This window comes from Heptranchias perlo, chromosome 9 (assembly GCF_035084215.1).
Source record: "Heptranchias perlo isolate sHepPer1 chromosome 9, sHepPer1.hap1, whole genome shotgun sequence".
In the NCBI taxonomy this organism is placed as follows: Eukaryota; Metazoa; Chordata; class Chondrichthyes; order Hexanchiformes; family Hexanchidae; genus Heptranchias; species Heptranchias perlo.
This window is the reverse complement of record NC_090333.1, coordinates 49,094,299-49,100,298: the sequence shown is the minus strand read 5'-3', so window position 1 is coordinate 49,100,298 and position 6,000 is coordinate 49,094,299.

Sequence of the window (6,000 nt, the reverse complement as noted above, 5' to 3'; positions counted from 1 at the left end):
AACATTCAGTGTTTAATCCCAAAAGCTTTGCAAAGGAAGATGAAAGTGGTTGAGTATGATGGAACTATTCAACAGAATTAATATGCTGTATGACCCCTGCACCCCACAGCTGGCGAGGGGCTGAATTAAGACATGTTGTGGCAGGTAGCTGAGCAGCTCCTCCCTATACTGCAATCCTTGCTATTATCAGGCAGTTTCAGAGGGAAATTAGGGGAGGCCTAGGAGTAGGTTGTCTGCTTTCTTGGACTGGATATGGTGGGTGCTGTGGGGAGACACAGAAAGGGGAAGGGGTAAAGTACTTTTTTCAAAGAGTCTCAATATCCCCTAAAGGTTCAAAAGTTAAATGCACCATGTGGTGTGATACAGACCCAGGTTTGATCTGTGGTCTGTGCTGAGGTCAATGATCACAAGTGGGCAGTAGAAGGGATTCTAAAATTGGCCTCTAAACCCTGGAATAGGGGAAAAGTGAGCCACAGTTCTTACTCCTGATCTCTATCCAGTGCTTTTGGAACAGAGATACTGCCTTCAAATAAGGAAGTGAGATTAATGGGAATGATCGAACAAATAGATGGAAGGTATTTAAATATGAGATGGATAAGAAACATAGGAAGAGGAGTAGGGCATTTAGCCCCTCGAGCCTGTTCCGCAATTCAATGAGATCATGGCGGATCTGTGATCTAACTCCAGATACCCCCTTAGCCCCATATCCCTTAATACCTTTGGTTAACAAAAATCTATCAATCTAAAATTAACAATTGAGCTAGCATCAACTGGTGATTGTGGAAGAGAGTTCCAAACTTCTACCACCCTTTGCATGTGGAAGTGTTGCCTAACTTCACTCCAGAAAGTTCTGACTCTAATTTTTAGGCTATGTCCCCTAATCTTAGAGAGAAACTCTTTCTGCCGGTTGGGGTGTCTATCAGTTCCCTTTAATATCTTGAAAACTTAGATCAAATCACCCCTTAATCGTCATAATTTCAGGGAATACAACCCTAGTTTGTGTAATCTCTCCTCGTAATTTAACCCTTGGAGTCCAGGTATTACTCTAGTAAATCTACGCTGCACTCCCTCCAAGGCTAATATATCCTTCCTAAGGTGCAGTGCCCAGAACTGAACACAGTACTCCAGGTGTGGTCTAACCAGGGCTTTGTATAGCTGTAGCATAACTTCTACCCCTTTGAAGCCCTCTAGATATAAAGGCCAGCATTCCATTAGCCATTTTGATTATTTTCTGTACCTGTCCATGACATTTTAATGATCAATTTGCATGGACCCCTAAGTCTCTTTGGATCTCCACTGTTTCAAGCTTTTCACCATTTAGAAAGTACTCTGATCTATCCTATTTAGGTCCAAAGTGGATGACCTCAGACTTGCCTACATTGAAATCCATTTGCCACAGTTTTACCCATTCACTTAATCTATTAATAACTCTCTGTAATTTTATGCTTCCATCTACACTGCTTACAATGCTGCCTATCTTTGTGTCATCAGCAAACTTGGAAATGTGGCTCTCTATCCCATCATCTAGGTTGTTAATAAATACAGTGAATAGTTGAGGCCCCAACACACATGCCTGTGGGACACCACTAGTCACATCCTGCCAATTTGAGTACATAAGAGACATAACACATAAGAAGTAGGAGCAGGTATAGGCCATACGGCCCCTTGAGCCCATTCAATAAGATCATAGCAGATCTTCGACCTCATCTCCACTTTCCAGCCCAATCCCCATATCCCTTGATTCCCCATGAGTCCAAAATCTATCTATCTCAGCCTTGAATATACACAATGACTCGGCATCCACAGCCCTCTGGGGTAGAGAATTCCAAAGATTCACAACCCTCTGAGTGAAGAAATTCCTCCTCATCTCAATTTTAAATGGCCAACCCCTTATCCTGAGACTGTGCCCCCTAGTTCTCGACTCTCCAGCCATGGGAAACAACCTCTCAGAATCTTGTATGTTTCAATGAGATCACCTCTCATTCTTCTAAACTCCAGAGAATATAGGCCCATTCTACTCAATTTCTCCTCATAGGACAACCCTCTCATCCCAGGAATCAATCTGGTGAACTTTTGTTGCACCGCCTCCAAGGCAAGTATATCCTTCCTTAGATAAGGGGACCAAAACTGTACACCGTACTCCAGGTGAGGTCTCACAAAGCCTTGTAGAATTGTAGTAAGACTTCCTTACTCTTCTTTATTGCAAGGGGGTTGGAGTAGGTCAACATGCCATTTGCCTTCCTAATTGCTTGCCGTACCTGCATGCTAACTTTTTGTGTTTCTTGTAAGAGGATATCCAGAACTGCCCATTATCCCTACTCTCTATCTCCTGCTGCTCAGCCAATTTCCTAACCAGGTCAATAATTTGCCCTCAATTCCATGAGCTTCAACTTTAACAAACAGTCTCTTATGAGGGACTTTAACGAATGCCTTCTGGAAGTCCATATAAATAACATCCATAGAAATTCCCCTGTCCACTACTTTAGTCACCTCTTCAAAAAATTCAATCAGGTTCTTCAGGCATGATCTACTCTTTACAAATCCATGCTGGCTCTCTCTGATCAGCTGAAAATGTTCAAGGTGTTCAGTCACTCTATCCTTTACTAAAGACTCTAGTAATTTCCCGACAACAGATGTTAGGCTACAGGTCAATATATTCAGACGAGGAATAAATGGGTGCTGTCAAAAGCTGAGGTTCTGTGGATAAATAGAGAGGTTAAAGCAAAAATGAGATTTTTTTTTAAAATAAGTAAATGATAAATATGGGGACAAGATAGAAAAAGACCTGAAAATTATGAAAGGTATAGAAAGGAGACAGCATAGCTGATCAACTCACCCAATTTTCTAATGAATTGCAAAAGTAATTGTGCCTAAATAAGACTTGCTACAAAACTTTGGCTGTGTCCACAATAGTTCAGGGTTTAATTATAACCCAGCAGTGAACATTTTTTTTTAAAAGGGAGGTTTGCAGTGGTAACCGAATTGTAATTATGGGAGAACCTGGGTTTGCAACAAAAAATTGGTCCAAATGGGAAGGTTTCTCAGAACACATGCGGAACTGTTTCCTTAATCAGCATGTTGCACGACCAACAAGGATGCAGTGTTTGGTCTAGTTCTAGGTAAGGAAGCAGGACAAGTGAGTGACCTGTAGGTAGAACTACACGTGGGAAATAGTGACCATAACCTAATTAGTTTCACACTGAAAATAAATATATAAGAAGAGGAGTCCAAGATAAAGCTGTTGGACTGGAAATCACCTAATTCCACTGGCATGAAAGGTGACCTAACATTGGTCATAGATTACTTGGTTGGAACAATCAAACAGCGAACAAGCAGTGGGAGGTATTTAAATGTAAAATAGATAAGGTATGGGTTAATTACATTCTGACTAGGAGTAAAGGGTATGTCAAAGTCAGGGATTCTGTGGATAAAATGAGAGGTTACAGCAAAAATTAGATTTTAAAGCAGTACGCAGATAATAAATAAGATGGGGGGAATTGAAAATTATAAAAGATATAGAATGGTGAAAATGGCAGATTAGGAAAGCTAAGAGGGAGTATGAAAGAGGATCAAAGTGAAATAAGAGCTTTTTATAAGCGCTTAAATGAAAAGATAGTCAAAGATTGAGATCACTTGGAGATGAAGAGGGCCAACCTATGCTTCAGAGTTGAGGGAATGATGGAAATGCCTAACCAGAATTTTGTCTCAGTTTTTACAGAGAAAGTCTAAAGTAGAACTGTTGGAGAATCTGAAGAATGTGGAAGAGCCACTGCTGGAGATAAGTATTCAAAAGGATACTGCATTAAAAATGTCTGGGAATAAAAGTAGAAAAATTATCAGAACCAGATGGTTGGTATGTACGCTAGAATACTAAAAGAAGTTGGGAGAAATAGCAGAAGCATTAACTTTAATTTTCTAAAATTCTTTGTAAACAGGAATTGTGCAAAGAACTGGAGGGTGACAAATGATACACCCCTATTCTAAAAAAGGGGAGAGGGATAAAACAGGAAATTATAAGCCAAGTAGTCTCGCCTTGGTTATGAATCAGGGTTCATAATACAGGAAATTAGTGAACATTTAGAAAGGCATGGACTAATCAGGGGCAATTAGTATGGATTTATAAAGGGAAGATCGTACTTGACTAAATTTTTTGAGGAAATCAGTGTCTAGATAAAGGGAATGCACTGAATGTTGTATATATGGATGTTTGGAAGAGTTAACACATAAAACACTTGTTAATTTTGACTAATGAGTGCAATATTAAAGTGAATGTAGCTACATAGATGAGGGCTGGCTCGGGAACAGAAAGCAAAAAGTAGGATTAAATTAATATTTTTTGGATTGGTGGGGATTTGTGTAAAGGTTGTGTTGCAGGGATTTTTGTTGGGGCCTCTTTGCTATCCATTTATACAAATGATTCACACACAGGCACAAGAGGCATGATACCAAATTCAGTGGCATAGTAAACCATAAGGAAAACTGAAAGAGATTGCGGGAGGATGGAGATAGGTTAGCGAAGTAGGCAAACAGGAAGAATAACTTAAATGATAAAACTCTTAACGGAGTGGAGAAATGTTAGACATCTAATAGGCAGGTACATAAATATTTAAAGATGGAAATGCAGATAGAAAAGGCCATTAAAAGCAAATTAGATCTGGGTTTTATACATTGGAGCAATGAATATAAAACCAAGGAAATGCTGTTGAACTGCTACCAAAAATAATTGTCAGGCCACAGTTTGGAGTGGTTGTATGTAATTCAGCACACCCTGATATAAGAAGGATGTTAAAGCCATGGAAAGGGTAAAGCAAAGATTTCCTAGAATGAAACCAGGAGTGAAAAGTTATGATTATGAAGAAATGATTCCTCATCATCTTCTATGTCATCAGTGTCCTCTCACTTAGCTTGCTGAAGGTCCTCCTCCAATGGTGCCCCCTGTGCTATGCCCATTGCAGAGCAAAGTAATACAGTAAACCACAATTATAAGGGACATTCTGTCTGGGGTGTACTGCAGGAAGTCACCCGGCCTGCTCAGGCATCTGAATAGTTACCTGAAGACTCCAATGGTCTGCACAATGAGGGCTCTATTGGGTCTGATCGTAGCGGAGCTCCACAGCTGAGCATAAGTTCCCAAGAGGGGTCATGAGCCAAAAGTGCAGGGGATAGCTCTTGTCACCAAGCAGGCAGTCTGCAGAGGCAGAATGAGAGAATGGACGATCAATACACTATAGAGCATTATGGCAGCTGCCAGGAAAGCAGGCACAGACCTACATCTACTGCTGGTCATCATGCACAAGTTGAACATTAAAAATTGAAAGCCCTTGTGATTGATGACGGCTGTTGTGACATGTGAAGGAGTCAGCAGGGCAACATGAGTGCAATTAATTGTACCCTGGACTTGGGGGATGCCTGCAATTGGTGTGAACACCAGAGCCCTATCCTGCTGCTTCTAGATGTCCATGGGGAAATTGATGAATGCATTTGCTATAGCAAACAAGGCATCAATCAACTGTTTAATGCAAGTATGGATTGCAGACTTACTGAAATTGCTGGTAACCCCTGTGGCAGCCTAAAAGGAGCAAGAAGCAAAGTTCATGGCTGTAGTGACCTTGACTGCAACAGGCAATGCAGTACTAGCTGCAACAGTTGGCTGCAGGACATCTTGCAGGATGTGACACAACTCTGTCACTGCCTCTCTAAAGAATCAAAGCCACCTAATGCACTGTTCCTATGAGAACTGTGGGTATATTGTTCTGGGCCTATACACTCTGTTGGGAGGGGAAGAATTCCTGCAAGCTCACCTCTTTCTATTTGCTCTACCTCCAGCTACAGCTCTGTTTGCTCCATCTTCCTCCTCCCAGAGTGGGATTCCTAGAAGGACCCCCATCAAAATCAACTGTAGTGTGAGAAGCACCCTAACAGTTCAGAACCTTCGGTAGCAACTACAAGCACTTTCAAGTCTAAAGTCAAAAAACCCACATGGTACTGCAACAAAAATGT